At 39.0% G+C, this 15,841-nt stretch overlaps 1 protein-coding gene across 4 annotated transcripts in view; it reads left to right on the forward strand.

Moving 5' to 3' along the window:
* Positions 1 to 1,739: 1,739 nt before the first annotated feature.
* The window catches only part of SPARCL1 (SPARC like 1), a 55,952-nt gene continuing 41,850 nt past the window's right edge, over positions 1,740 to 15,841 (forward strand). For 3 of the 4 annotated variants that reach the window (XM_023198110.2, XM_023198111.2, XM_023198109.2), the window contains exon 1: positions 1,740 to 2,196. The gene's annotated coding sequence lies outside the window, so the exon portion shown is untranslated. Of the gene's footprint in view, positions 2,197 to 15,084; positions 15,090 to 15,841 lie in introns of all 4 variants that reach the window. The other variant, XM_023198112.2, reaches the window with a different exon arrangement.

A 15,841-nucleotide genomic window follows, 5' to 3' on the forward strand; every position in this document is an offset into this window, starting at 1 on the left:
TCACTGCTCCTGCGCCCCTCGGGAGACTTGGAAAAATGGTCTGTGTCTTCCACAGTTCTCAGAGCAGCTGTGCACAGACACCAGGGAGTAGCATGGTCAAACACTGCCCACCCCTTTATCCTTCCTCGGAGGAGATTGCTCAACCCCTAGACGTTGGCTAAGGAAAAACATCCTATTGTCTGAGGCAAAAAGACATCAAATCGTTTCATCCTGTCCTGGGAAAGGCAGTTTGGAACAAGTTATCCTGATTCTAGAGACGTGAGATTGTTCCCAGCTGCACCGTGACTTGTTTTTGGCTCCTAGGCAAAGTGCCCAGTTTCCTCTGCTCCCAAATTTCTCCAACTGCAAAATAGAGATAATTCTTGTTACCTTTTTCTTGCAGTGTTCTGAAAATAAATAGGGCAAATAATTCTAAAGTGTTTTGAGAGATTTGGCTGAGGGCATATTTGCCTAGAATTGTAGGTGGGATTTTTTTTTGTTTATTTTGGTTTTATTTTGTTTTTATCAGTGTTTTTGCTTTTGGCCAGACTTTGGCATATATTTAGAAAATCTAAATGAAATTAAATTTTAATTATTCATCTGATGTTAATGGAATATTTATAGTATGCAAAGCACTGTGCTAGACACCAGGAGAATGCAGAAAGGGCACCTCCCCTTCCTTCAAGGAGCTTACAGCTTGCTGAGAAGCAGATATGATATATATATATATGTCTATATCATATAATACAGGTATTCTAGATAAGTTACACAAGTGTGGCTGTCAGCCATGGTAGCTGATTTGGAATCTCATCCTGTAAGTTACAGTTGGAGACCCTAGAAAAACCACTCAGCCTTACTAAGCTTTAGTTTCCTCTTATGTAAATGATAATAGCTAACATTTATTGAGTGTCTACCACATGACAGGGGTGTTCTATGCAGTTTATGCATATTAACTAACTTAAAACTCAGAACAATTGCCTGAGATAGATGTTATCATAATTTCCATATGTGTATCCCTGTCTCGTAGATAAAAGCACTGATGCTTTAGAGAGGTTATATAACTTGTCCCGGGTCATAGTTAGGAAGTGGTGAAGATAGGATGCAAATCCAAGCTGGCTGGCCTCAAATTCTGCCAATTCAACCACTGTATGACATACCCCTCAAATGGGAACACAGTAAGACTTGCCATGCGTCGTGAGGATCAACTGATAATAACGCATAAAAAGCTGTTAGCACAGTGCCTGACAGATAATAAATGTGTGATAAATGTAGAAGTAGCAGTAGAAGAGATTAGACACGTATACAAATAACCAGAATGCCAGGCCAAAAATAAGTGCGCACCTCCATTCTTTTTCATGGGAAACCTTCTTCTTAGAGGCTAACCATTATAACCATGGAGTTACAGTGAGGAGCTATGTTGAGGGGAGAACGGCAAAATTTCTGAATCAGCATACAAGTGATCTATAAGGAGCAATCAATTTTATATATGTACATTTCCAAAGCTCATTCAAAGAAGGTTAAGATATCTGAAGTACCCTCCTATTAAAATTCAGACTGTCTTTGTTAGAACAATTTCCAATTGAGCAATGCAAAAATGCGTCTGCTACAATTTCTCTTCTTCCCTCCTTTAATCCCTACTCCCCAATTTCCTTTAGGAAGAAACAACAGCATGGAGTTTCTTTTCAAGGTCTTAAAATAAAAAAACTCCAAAAAAGGGATGCTGCTTATAAAACCTCTCAGAGTTGTTTGAAAAAGAAAAAAAAAATGCATAAAGAGCCAAGTGCTTATATTCTGGCCAAGTTATGAGGCTCTGAGAACAAGAGCTTGAGGGGAAAACTTAACCCCATCCATGCCACCAGAATTAGCTCTTTCCCTTTTGGTTTGCATGTACTGCCTGTAAAGCCTTTGCAGTGAGAGGCCAGCCTGCTAGGGAAATCCAGGAATCTGCAACAAAAACGATGACAGTCTGAAATACTCTCTGGTGCCAACCTCCAAATTCTCGTCTGTCACTTCAGACCCCCACTAGTTGACAGAGCAGCAGAATTTCAACTCCAGTAGACTTGAATGTGCCTCTGGGCAAAGAAGCAGAGCTAACGAGGAAAGGGATTTAAAGAGTTTTTCTTGGGTATTTGTCAAACTTTTATTCCCTGTCTGTGGGCAGAGGGGATTCAACTTCAATTTTCTGTAGCGGTTCTGGGTCCAGCTCCTTACTTAAAGGTAAGTTTTAATAAATTTATGGCATTATCTAATTGCATTTGTTAAGCTGATGTGCGTGATCTGATAAAGCTGTCAAATATTTTTGCCTAAATAATGCAAAGCCATTTATTTACCAAAAAAAAAAAAACCTTTTGTGTGACTTACAGAAAAGATACTTAATAGAGAATTTTACAATTTGTATTCATGTTTTCTTGTTTCTTGCGAAATTAAATAACAAGTACTAATAAATGATGGTGATTTTAGTGAAGACCAAGAATAGAAATGTGGAACTGTTGATCGCCTCAGTAGCATTCAGATCTTAGTGAAGCCTGAATCCTGAAATGTGTTTTGTAGAAGTACTTTATTACATACATGAAATAAACTATAAAGAAGATAGTTTAAAAAAACACTTTCAAATCAAATAATTTGTATGTTTTCCATGTTTAAATAATCTGAAGTTATTCAGTCTCCTGCACCTAACAGCAATGTAGAAACGGAACTTTTTGCTTTTCCAAAAGGTAGGAAAATTTCTCCTTTTATACTATATTCTTGTTTGATTATTTTTAAGTTACTGTGATTATTTTCCTCTCTTGATTCCGCTTTACAGCTTTATAACTAATTGCTTTTTGCCTCCTACTATCATTTGTTAAGATGTTCACACATAGACCTAAAGTTTCTCTAATTCTTGATGATGTCTTATTTACAAAAGCAAAAAGGAGGGAAGAGAATTAAAGAGCTGGCTAAAGAGATTATGATAACTCATGTTATAATGTACTACCATTTCCGACTCTCTTTTCTAAAATAAAGCAATAATGTAAGTTGTGCTTTTTCATCCTTCTCAGGTAATAAAGGTCACTCTGCAAGAGAAAAAGAAAAAGAAAAAAAAAAACATGCATTTAACTGCAGATCAATACTGTTGAAACAGTACACCAAGAGGTACTGCAGAAAGAGTATCTCTTTTGCACTGCCTTTAATCTGCAAAGAGGTTAAATATGTCACCTTGGCATTGTATCTGAGCTCTCCTCTGGCCCAGGGCCTAAGCACATTGAATAGAAATGTTCACTCAGTCCAAGTCAGCAGAAATCTTTTTTTTTTTTTAATTCCCCCCTTTCTCGTAGACACCAGCTTTTTTCAGTTCACAGCTTACTCAATTGAACCTGATGGTTATGACTATTGTTAACTATGATTTTTTTTTATTAAAAACACCATCTTTGGAAAGATTTAAGTTTACATTTCTGTTCATTTAATAAGATCTAGCAAAGCAGAGCAGTTTATTTCATCTAGTTATCATCCAATCAACTAGTGCCACTTTCCACATTTTGGAGAAGAATATGCACATGTTATTTATGAACTTCGCCTTTTTCTTTCAGAGAATTTTCACACAGCCATTGAGCAATTAGAGTACTGGCATTTCCTTCCCAGGTCTTTTGAGAATTAATCCCCAATAGCTTCTCATGGCACAGATTCACATATCAACTAAGTAAAAATAATAGTGATGACAGAAATAAAATGAGTAGTGATGTATCTGGACAACTTCAAAACATTACTTATTTCATTTCCTCTTGACTGTTATTTTTACTCAGTTGACTTAAACACTGCTATTTTACCTAAGTTTAACACCATGTCCAGAACAGGTTGGCAACATTTTTCCACCAAGAAGAGCATAAACAACTTGTTAGAAGACTTGAAGTGCACGTAGCCCTCACTTATCCCTCCAGAATGATCTTCAGTGGAGAAGGAGACCCCCATAAATAAATCCAGTAGAATTTCCCAGTAGGTCTAGCTGCCTGAGAGATGTCCAACAAGGCCAGGGTCTGTTTCTCACAGGACTCACAGGGCATCTTCTGCCAAAGGCTGAGTTAGCAATGATATAACTACTTGGAGCTAGCCTGGCTTTTGTCTTAGTCATCAAAAGATGGTTAGAACTTTGAAAAACAGAATGCATGGTCTTGACTGATTGTTCCAAAGGTGGGGAGGCAATCTAATAAAGTGAATAAGACCATGACCTGTGATTTGTATCTGACCATATGGACCCGGTTTATATAAGACTATGATTTATATCCAAGCTTTACCACTAAATAGCTCTGTGACTTTGGGCAAACAATTTAATCTCTTTGTGCCTCAGTCTCTTCATTCATGGAAATGAGATTATAAAATCAGTAGCTACCTCAGAGATTTGTTGTTAGAATTAAGGGAAGAAAAGAGCCATGTCTGGTACATTAAAGCAGTCAATCAATCGTAGATAATATGAAAGTACTGGATTAACTATATGTCCCTATTGAAACTCCATAGAACGGGAACTGACTCTAGATCTTTTCCCAGGGTTTCTTCCTTGTACTTACACATTTTGCTCTATAATAAAATATGCATGCCAGGTCTATGCCTCTGAGGCAGCACAGCAGAGTGGACATAGCATGGGCTTCAGAGTCCAATGCATCTGGGCTAGAATCCTGACTCTGCCTCTTATAAGCAGAGTAAGCTTCGGCAGTTACTTCCCACTTGCAGGACTCAGTTTACCCATCTGTTTAGCAAAATGGGGGACAATAATACACACAAATGAGGTTGTTGTAGGAATCAAATGTGATGTTTATTAAATGCCAAGTGTAGCACTTGGCAGAGAAGTAAACACATAGGAAAGTTGACTGGTTGCTTATAAGGAATCTCATATATCAGTGAGGCCTCTCTTACATACTTGCAATGATATCTCTGGTAGTAACAATGGAGATCAAGTTTGAATTGGCTTTTTTATCCAAAGAAATGTAAAAGTAAATCTGACACTACTGTTTTCCCCTGGCGGGGGTGGGGGGGGCCTCAACACGAGGTATTTATTACTATGAGTCTTCACTGCTGCATCAGTTAGTAGCTTCTTAATGGCCGAGTCAAAGGAAACCAAAGGAAGTGTTCTGTGTCAGCTTGCCATTACACAGAGTGAGAAGAAACGCTGCTTTGCTGTCAGTTCTGTTTTATTGGCTTACTTGGACAAGAGGGAAGGCCCCTAACATTTCTTCTTTCTTATCTCTTCTAAAGGCAAGAATAGGGCTTTTGACTTGCTCCGGGGGATATTTTTCCTAACTGAAATTCAAACGAAAAAGTCTTTTTTTGTTGTTTTTTTTTTTTTTTGTCTTTGTTCTGCGTTTTTGTAAACCTCTCCCCTCTGTTCCTAGCATTGAAATGTCAGCTGCTTTTTCTGGCTGTGTGTAGCAGGAGCAGGCTGTCGTCATAGCAATGAAAGGGTGCAGACAGACTCCTGCTTCATGACCCGCTCTGGGAAATAACTCTTAGTCTGCTTTAAAATCCTTCTTTAGAAATGAAGTCTCCAGTCCTGGCTTGTTTCCTTCCTATTACACAACCAACTTATGTACACTCATTGCAGTAGCTAAATGTTTCCTTTAAAGATTTAGTGAATAGGTATTTTAAAAATGAACAAGAGAGCTGCTGAAACAGTGACTAGTTTACTGTGGCATACAGGGGAAAAACAACTGGGAAGGCAAAGGAAGAGAAATAGAAATGGCCTCACATGGTACATGTACTGCAGCACACCCTGAAATAAATCCATTTTTCAAGTTCCCACTGCTTCCTCCCATCTTCACGATGTGCTGTGGTGTAGTGGTTATGGAGAGGGAATTCTAGGGCAGACTGCCTGGACTTCAATCCTGGCACTCATACTTTCCAGTTGTTTTAATATAATCCATTCTGTGCCTCTGTCTTCTCATCTGTGAAATAGATATAATAACAGTCATAAAATTGTCATGGGAATTGAATGAGATTGAGCATGTAAGGCATTTATTATAGTATCTAACCATGATAAAGGTTGGCTGCTAAGCTCAGGAGCCTCAGTTTCCCCCACTTGTGAAATGTGGATAACAGCTAATTCATAAAATCATTGTATTATTTACTTATTTATTTATTTTGGAGATACAGTCTTGCTCTGTTGCCCAGGCTAGAGTGCAGTGACATGATCTCAGCTCACTGCAACCTCCACTTCCCAGGTTCAAGTGATTCTTGTGCCTCAGTCCCCTGAATAGCTGGGACTACAGGCATGTGCTACCATGCCTGGCTGATTTTTATTGCTTTAGTAGAGATGGCGTTTTGTCATGTTGGCCAGGCTGGTCTCAAACTCCAGGCCTCAAGTGATCCGCCTGCCTCAGCCTCCCAAGGTGCTGGGATTACAGGTGTGAGCCACCATGCCCAGATGATCATTGTATGATTAACTAAAATAATGAATGTAAATTCTCAATAAGTAGTGGTTATTACAATTCTTTTCATCATTTTGTTACTGAAACACCAAGGTTCCAGTCTAAGTCCTGCTGCTCACTTCACAGAAAGCCAGTGATTGAGACAACAAGTATTGCCAATGAAGAAGGCTTTAATCAGGTGCTGCAGTTGAGCACCTTAAATCAGGTGCTACACAGTCTCAAATCCATCTCCCTGACTGACTAAAACTAGGGGTTTACATAGCAGGGGAGAAATGTAACAATGTGTAAGAAAATAAGAACTAGGCAGGGGTATGGAAACAATCAAGGTGAATAAGGGGTTAGGCATCTGCTGCAGTGGTCTGGTGAGTTTCCATTCTTTGATACTTTTGTAGGAGCCTGAATGTCCTGTCCTGAGGAAGGAACTTAGATAAAACAAATATAAGTTTCACACTTTAAGACCAGGAGGGTCAGTTTCTATGTTTTTCAAAAAGATCTGTCTGTGGGACTATTGGGTAAGTTTCAGTTTGATCTAACTCTGACATGAATGGCCTTTTTGAACTTGGAATCTCCCAGTGAGTTAAATATAATGAATAGAGGCCTCAGAATTATCATTGCATAAATGTGAACCATTCGATTTCTAAAGGGGGAAAAAAGAATTGTGACTTTTTACATTTATAAAGACTCATCTCATCTTGATTAACACTAGAGTAAAAAGTATTAAAGCATCTTATCTTTCATTAACTTTTTATTACGTTTCTGTTTCAGTTCCTCCAGTGTTTTCTAGGTCATGCAATTATGAAAATAAGTTAGCATTTTTATCTTACATCTCAAACAACTAATGCATTCAGTGTTCTATCCCATGCAAAATGCCAGAGATACAGCAGGGAGCAAAACTAGAGAGGGGCTGAGCTCTTGTGGTGCTTACCATGTAGTAAATGAAAATGGTCATTAATCAAACCATCACAATAATGAAAACTGCATAGGCCCAAACATAAGGTGCCCCCAAATGCAATACCATCTTCATCTTTCTGGTTAGAACATCCTCAACCAAAGTGTTTGGCCAAACAGAACGTACAAATGGGTAATATATTGTAATGTACACTTGGGATATTCAATCTATGGTTCAAATACATATTTAATATGTTCTTTTAATTTAAATATTTTAAACTTATTAACATGACTTTTTCCTTTCTCACACTTCATGAAACAATTTTGCTAAAACTCTTCATACACATCTTTAACACCAGTGTGTATGTTCACTAGATCCATGCTGTAATTATCTAATACAGAGCACATTATCAATCCTTCTGCAAGTTGCTAAACATCTGCTGATGCTGCAAATTTAATCCCCAGGCATTAGTCCTGATTCGTGGTCATGATCTCCACACTTTCATTATTTACTAGACTGTTTTTTCCAGTGCTCTTTAAAGGGCTTATTTAAAAACCACTTGAAACTATAAGTGTGACTTTCTAAAATTGTGTGATTCCAACTTGCAATAATGAAGTCATACCTCAGGAATAATGACTAAACCTGTTTTAAATATCTTTATGTATTTTTTCATCTATTTTGTCAAAGTGACCTTCCTAAGAACAAAAATAAGTATTGTTTGAGATTTTTTTTTTTTTGAGACAGAGTCTCATTATGTCACCCAGGCTGGAGTGCAGTGGTGCAATCTTGGCTCCCTGCAACCTCTGCCTCCTGGGCTGGAGCAATTCTTCTGCCTCAGCCTCCCGAGTGGCTTGGATTACGGGTGTGCACCACCACACCTGGCTAATTTTTTGTATTTTTAGTAGAGACAGGGTTTCACCATGTTGGCTAGGCTGACCTTGAACTCCTGACCTCAGGTGATCACCCACCTCGGCCTCCCAGAGTGCTGGAATTACAGGCGTGAGCCACCGTGCCCGGCCACTTGAGATGATTTCTAATTGTTTTTTTGAATAGTACTTTGCTGCTCAAAATGAAGAAACTGAGATGGTGGCTGTTTAATGTGAGAGACTTTGGAAGCACTTGAATATAAGGCAAATCCCTCTTTTTTACAGCAGGATTTGGGGGAGTGAAAGAAAACACATTTTATTTGAACACATACCATATATAATGATACACTGAAATAAGTGTTCTGAGGGCAAAACACCACTGTTCTAAGAGAGTATATAAGGATCCTGACCTCCACTCAGGGTCAATAATGGCTTTCCTTGATCTGAAGTCTGAATAGAGATTAATTCTTTGTGTGTGTGTGTGTGTGTGTGTGTGTGTGTTGCGGGGGGGAATGTGTGTGTATGTGTGTGTGTGTGTTTGGTGGTGGTGGCTGGGAAGAGTGGGTGCTGGCAAGATAATTCTGACAGTGTGAATAACTTGTGCAAAGACTCTGGAGCAAGAGGGATTGTGGCCTATTTAAGGAACCGAGAGGCAGCCAGCTCCCAAGAGCAAGGGCAGAGCAGTGGGAGGTGTAAATCTCCATAATACTCCCCATAAGACCCCCTTTCCTGAGCACTAAATGTATGTGCCTTCTGCTTGATTCAGGTTTAATGTATATCTTTAACATCTGGATGGATTTTTGGTTAGTCTCAAAGCCCCAACAGGCATGACCGTGTCTATCCCTAGCTCAGACCCATATGGTGGTAGGTTCAGTTAGGAAGGATGATGGGCAGTTGAAGGTCAGAGGCCCAGAAAAGTCTTAAATCATCGACTCTGAGTATATCATATACATTCACAGAGTTGGGACACCTTGATGTCAGATGGTGACTCAGCAGAGAACTCAAAATAGAAGAACGTCTTTTTCATCCTCCAGACGACTTTAGGGCCAAACCATAGAGCTCTCCCCAGAGAGTCAGTAATACTTTAAAAGCTCTAAAGCGTCAGTGTTAATGCTGGATCAGGTAACAGAACGTATATGTTAGCCAAAATATGACTAAGAGATTTGCTGTCTGATAACAAGGCTTTTAACTATTATGTAAAGACAAGGTGAACAAGAATATTCTGAGTCTGATTATAAAGCACCTATAATAACTGTTTTGTTTACTACATTTCCCAGAAAGGAAATTTTTCCATAGTTGTAATAATTACTAAAAATAGCAGTCTACAGGCTTCCTCTGATATAAACAAATTCAACAGAAGATACCTGGCCTTATTTGGATGCATGGATGTACATACTCCAGGAAATGACAGGCCAAGAGTAATAAGAAAAAGAAAGTAACAAGACAAATCTCTCCTTTTTCTAGTACACATGGTATGTCTTTCTTAGTTCATTAAACTTTAGACAAAGTGATAAATAGATCAAGTTGCCAATATCTGCCTTGAAACCCAAAAACATTGAAACAAGTTCCCTAGGCCCAGAAGGGAAGGAAAAAGGACTTGTTACTTTTGCTGAGGCTGCCAGAGAAGGAGCTAACCACTGAAGGCTTCAGACTGGAGGGTTCAGAAACCAGGGGAACGCTAGGCAACACAAGGAAAATTCAACTAGAAAGGCTTGAAGCAATAACTACCAGCACTAAAATTTCCAGGGAGTCGCTGATGTGGCCAATATCAATAAAGAGGAATCTTGTTCCTCCTTTCAGAGGTATGGATGACTGCGTCTGCAGTCTGGTTCTGGTTCAGTGTTCAGACAGCTTATTAATGCTTAAGAGAAAAGGAAAGAGAAGGAAGATAGAAAGAAGTACAGCAAGGCAAGAAGTGCCCAGGGGAGACAGGCATGCTAAGTTGATTTAAGTGACATGGCAATATAGAGAAATTCAAAAATAAAATTTACCTTTTGAAATTTAAATTTAAGTTAATGTTTTAAAAAAACTATAGGAACTGAAAATAAATCAAATACAAATATCTACTTCGACCGAATCTTACTGCAATTTCAGTTTCTAGCAAATATCATAGAAACTGAAGTGGAACAAAAAAAGAATGCAAAATAACAAAGAATGCAAAACCATAGTACCCAAAATAAAATATATTCTGGTCGTTTGTGTAAGTTCCCTAATAAATCTAGAAGGAGAATTATGTTTTCGTGTTTCAGTGTATGCCAAACTTTAGACACCCTCCTGTTTTCTAGGAGACACAAATTTCAGGAGCGATATTTAGCTATTACACACTTAGCTTTTCATCAGAGATAGGGGGTAGCTGACACACACATGGCCCATTCTGCCCATGCCTTTCAGGTCAATCTCTGAGTGCTTGGCTGGGCTATGTTTCCAGCTAGCAGAAAGGAAAGTTAGGCCCCTTTTCCTTGCTTTTCCAGGGACCGAGCTTGTAGAGTGCTGAGAAATCCAATTACAACTTCCTTTCATGGTGAAATCCAATTACAACCTCTCCCATGGTGAAAGCCAAACTTTTTGATACAAAAGGAAACTAAACAAAAGGGCTTCAAGCAGGGGATATGCTTATGCATTGCTTTCTCACTTAGGCAATTATGCAGAAAGGCTGCAATGACCTTGGCTTGCCTTGCTTAGGAACAAAAGTCATAATCTACTACCCCTTACTCCCACAAAAAGGAAAAACATTTTCATATCTGATTCCAGGAGTTTGGGGAGTTTTCTCAAGGATCCATTAGTCAGGCAAAGCAAATTTTGAGTCAACACTTGCTCCCTCCCACACACTTTTCTTTTCGGCAAGATGACTTTTCTTATTGAACTTGGAATGTTATGTTGAACAATAAAAAAATTAGTGAATTATTTGGCCAATATCCTCCCATAATCTGTTTCCAACAACTTCTTCTTCTTCTTCTTCTTCTTCTTCTTCTTTTTTTTTTTTTTTTTTGAGACAGAGTCTGGCTCTGTCGCCCAGGTTAGAGTACAGGGTGCAGTGGTGCAATCTCGGCTCACTGCAACCTCCACATACCCAGCTCAAGCGATTCTCCTGCCTCAGCCTCCTAAGTAGCTGGGACTACAGGCGCCTGTCATCACGCCTGGCTAGTTTTTGCATTTGTAATAGAGATGAGGTTTCACCATGTTGGCCGGGCTGGTCTTGAACTTCTGGCCTCAAGTGATCCACCCACCTCGGCCACCCAAAGTGCTGGGATTACAGGTGTGAGCCACCATGCCTAGCCTGTTTTTGATACCTCTGTGATATCCAATGCTGTGTGTCACCCTTTCAGCCAAACTGTTTGCTTGAGGTTAGTGAGAAACTGCAGTACTGCTTGGAGAGGGGTCATCCTAAATTCCTAAAACCTAGTTGAGATAAATGGAAACAGTTCTCAAAACAGTAATTTATGAAAATAGATATTTTATAAGTACTTGACACAAGTCTATAATTGCTGAGATATTTAATAATAAAATTACTAACCACATTCTATTCAAATCTCTGTCACTTCTATATAATCACTGTACTCCACTGAATGTGTATAAAATACATATTTGCAGCTTATAGAGAAAAAGTTTGCAAATTTTCGGAAGAATCATGCAGTCAACTAATAGGTTTTTAATTGAAGATGAGTGGAGTGAGGAGTGGTAAATGGTTATCCTCTTTCAAAAATTAGGACAAACTTTACCCTAGGTTCAAATAAAAGTGCTATGCCTACCGAGTTAACAAACCCACCATTCAAAGTGGCCCTAAATAGCTCTGAAAGCAAAGCATTTTTACATTATTTGATTCAACTTGAGTTATCTAATTGCCTATATAATATGATAGGGATCCAGGCCGGACACAATGGCTCATGCCTGTAATCCCAGCACTTTGGGAGGCTGAGTTGGGTGGATCACTTCCGGTCAGGAGTTCAAGACCAGCCTGACCAACATGGTGAAAACCTGTCTCTACTAAAAAATATAAAAATTAGTCAGGCGTGGTTGTGTGTGCCTGTAGTCCCAGCTACTCAGGAGGTTGAGGCAGGAGAATTGCTTGAATCCGGGAGGCAAAGGTTGCAGTGAGTGGAGATCGGCCACTGCACTCCAGCCTGGGCAACAGAGCAAGACTCTGTCTCAAAAAAAAAAAAAAAAAAAAAAAATAGGGATCCAATAGGAAGGTACCCTGAGATGTATAAAAATCAGAAGAATTCACCTTTATGATGGGTAAATAAAACATGTAAATGGTTTCATGATGTGTTTGGTCAGATGTCCATGTTGTCTTAGCTCACTGAAGTCATTTTTAACTCTCAAGCCATTAGTTCAGTGGATTCTCCCAACCTTTTACTGAGGACCAAACAACTTTGAGCTAATTCTTGCTAAATCAAGGAAGTATTCTGTTAGAATTCAGAAGAAACAAAACACAGATTCTTAACCCTAAGCGTCTTCTTTTTCACTCTTTTTCTTCCCTGTTGCCCAACTCCAACTAATGGGTTTTGAGGATTTTATAATGGGAAGCAGGTTAATGTCTTTCTAGAGAAAGAAACTTTTCAATAATTTCCTAAAATGTGGGGATAAGAAAATACTGGAAGATGTTGTTATAAAATAGAAAAATACTTGGTTGAAACCTTGGTACTCATAGTGATCTTGTATTCATTAGCTTTTTGGATAGGCATAGGAGGGGAAGAGAAGTATCAGCATCATCTCACTGATAAAAACAGCTGATGTCTTCTTACAATCTGAAAATGAAGGCATTGATTTCAAAAGCAAATGTTTTATAATACTCTGAAAAACACTCTGGACTGGATCATTCAAGGTTACAACAACCTGAGATAACTGCAGCCTCAAACTCTTGGGCTCAAGCAATCCTCCTGCCTCAGCCTCCTCAGTAGCTGGGACTACAGGCATGAGCCATTAAGCCTGGCTTGAGGGGAAGAATCTTCTCCCACGGTGAGGGGAGAATAATTAACAGCTGTGGACCAGCTGTGGGCAAGCTGTGCCTTTTCCTTGCTTAAAGACATCTTCTTAGCGTTTTCTCTCTGAAGGCATAAATAAGCTTCCAGGTTTTCACGCTATTTTCAAAGAACTTTTCAAACTCTAACCTTAAAATCCATTAGTTTATTACATCTGCTTCTTTCAGAAAAGGTAGATAATAAGTAACTTTGCACCACTGAAGTAAGCAAGCAATTGTTTCCCATATTAAATGTGTTGGCCCTCACCAAGGTACATGAGAAGCTTGGACCATGATCTGAATCCTAAAGGGACTTCTGATGGGACTGAATGCTTGCATTAGTGGTTCACACAAGAACTAAATGCTCATCAAAGTACACCATTATTCCCCAGAAGGTCCCAACACCATGAGAATGAGGCTACTTGGAACTGTTCTTTGGTATTATTTGTTGTTTTTCTTAATCCTGGAAGAGAACTACCCCCCCAATAAATAATTCTTGGTCCATTCACAGAGCTGAAAGCACTTGAAATTCCTCTCCCAACTAGCAGAATTTAACAACTGACTTACTCTGTTAGCAAAAGAGGGACAATTTCCACTGAATCCAAAGGAGTTTAATATTATACTGGTAGAGTTTAACTAATAAGGGAAATTCAAATAAGAGCAGTCAGAGGAGAAAGCCAAGAACAAGGCATTCAGGGGAAAGAAATTACAGGGGTAGTAGAGAGACAAATAAATTAAGGGGTAGGGAGAAGAGTTAAAGGCAGAAAAAGAAGAGGATTAAACTATCTGAAAATTTCAGGGGCTAGGCTTTAAAAAGTGTATTGTCATACTATTAACAACATGAAGTCAATCATTCAGATATTATTAAGTTACTGCAATATCACAAATGCCAGGACTTCAGGTGAGCCATCCTAAGAGCAGATTCAGGGTTTGTGAAGCCAAGAGTTTATACTTATGTTTGGGACCTTCTTTTTTAAAAATATAAAAGTCAAAATCAAGTCGAGAACTTTCTATGGAGCCTGTACAAGTGAGGGGCCCTGAAACTGAAGCTTCCTGGTTTTATGGCATGTCTATCCTGGCCATATTCAAATGTCTATATCCCAAATATAACAAAAAGTGGAGGAAAATAAATAAATGTAAATATGAGAAAATCCTGCATTCTCTTTCTCTGAGAAAGAGAAAATAGTAGCACAGATACCATAGCAGGACTTGAGCAAAGAAAAATAAATATGGCCAATATAATTTCTCCTGCTATAACACAGGGCAGGAGTGGTGGACCCTTTCTGAAGGACTGGCAAATATCTGAGAAAAAGAACAGGGAACTGTCTCCTTGGATGGATCCATCCCATCTAGAGCTCTGGAATGAGACACAGTGAGATTAGTTAGTGGTACGATAAGATGAGAAACTCTGAAAGGCATGATTAAGAGGTGGTGAAAGGTGGCTGTTGCACAAGCTTGGGTAAGATAAGCCTAGGGGATCCTCTAAATATAATTAAAGTAATACCTCAATTACACATTATAGAAAAGGAAGAATGGACTAACTTTGCCTGAGCAAGAAAGAAACAGACCTTTAAGAATGTGCCTGAAAAACCATCCCTCTGGGTGCCTTTTGGTTTCCATGCTCCTCACTACTGACTGGGCACAGTGGCAAAGAAGGATGTTCAGGAAGCACTCACTGAATGGTAGTTCTGTGAAATGGAGGTGAGGGTCACAGATGGGAGTGCATGGGTGGTACACAGGTGAAGTGCTTAGCATCGAACCTGGCATATAGTAAAATCTCAGGAAATGTATATGCCATTGTATGAGCTACTATTAAATGGTCTAAAATAAAAATGTACTTTTTCACTAAAATAATACTTTGATGACCATAAGTGATTCTACTACTAATGAGTACACTTGAGTGCTATTCCACACAAAAATATTTAATGTTTATAGCCAATTATATATTGCCACTTACAAACTTAGTAACTCAAAACAACTGTTTCATAATGTCTCAAGATCTGGTGGGTCAGAAATTTGGGCAGGCCTCTCAGAGGCACTCAGCTAGGAGATGAGCTGATCCGGAGTGGCCCAAGATCTCTCCACTCATATGTGCATTTGCGAAGACAGATGCAAAGCTGGGATTGGTAGAATGGTTGAAGTGTCTTCTGTGACATGACAGTTTCAGAAAATTGCTCAAGGCTCCCAAAATGAGTTTTCCAGGAGATCCAGGTAAAAGTTCCAAGGTTTCTTATGACCTAGCCTCAGAAGTCCCAGAACATCATTTCTGTCTCAATCAACTGGCCAAGTAAGTCACTAAACCCAATCCAGATTCAAGGGAAGGAGAATTAGACTCCACCTCTCAACAGGAGAAATAGCAAAGAATTTACAGCAATCTCTACCACAATATTTATACCTATTAAATAAGAAATGTAAGAAATTGTCTCAAGGCAACTACCCAAGAGAGTTAGAATAGAGTTGATATTTGTGGGCGTTTGGCTCTTAATGGGAGACCTATTTCTGCCATGACAAATGATTCCTCTGGAGATTTGTTTTAATGGTACATGAGTCAGCCAATAGAAAAACTCTAGGCATTTGAAATTCAAATGCTGGATGTTCTGTATAAAATGCTGTCTAGCTATCATCTTTTAAAATTCCAGCTGAGGTTCTCCTGAAAGTTTTGTAATGATACACCCTGTTCCTAACAGAAGGAAAGGGCTCTCCTTCCAGTTACCCATCATCCCTCATCTTTAACCTCTCTAAATCCATGAAAAGA

Source organism: Piliocolobus tephrosceles, chromosome 3 (genome assembly GCF_002776525.5).
Source record: "Piliocolobus tephrosceles isolate RC106 chromosome 3, ASM277652v3, whole genome shotgun sequence".
Classification (NCBI taxonomy): domain Eukaryota; kingdom Metazoa; phylum Chordata; class Mammalia; order Primates; family Cercopithecidae; genus Piliocolobus; species Piliocolobus tephrosceles.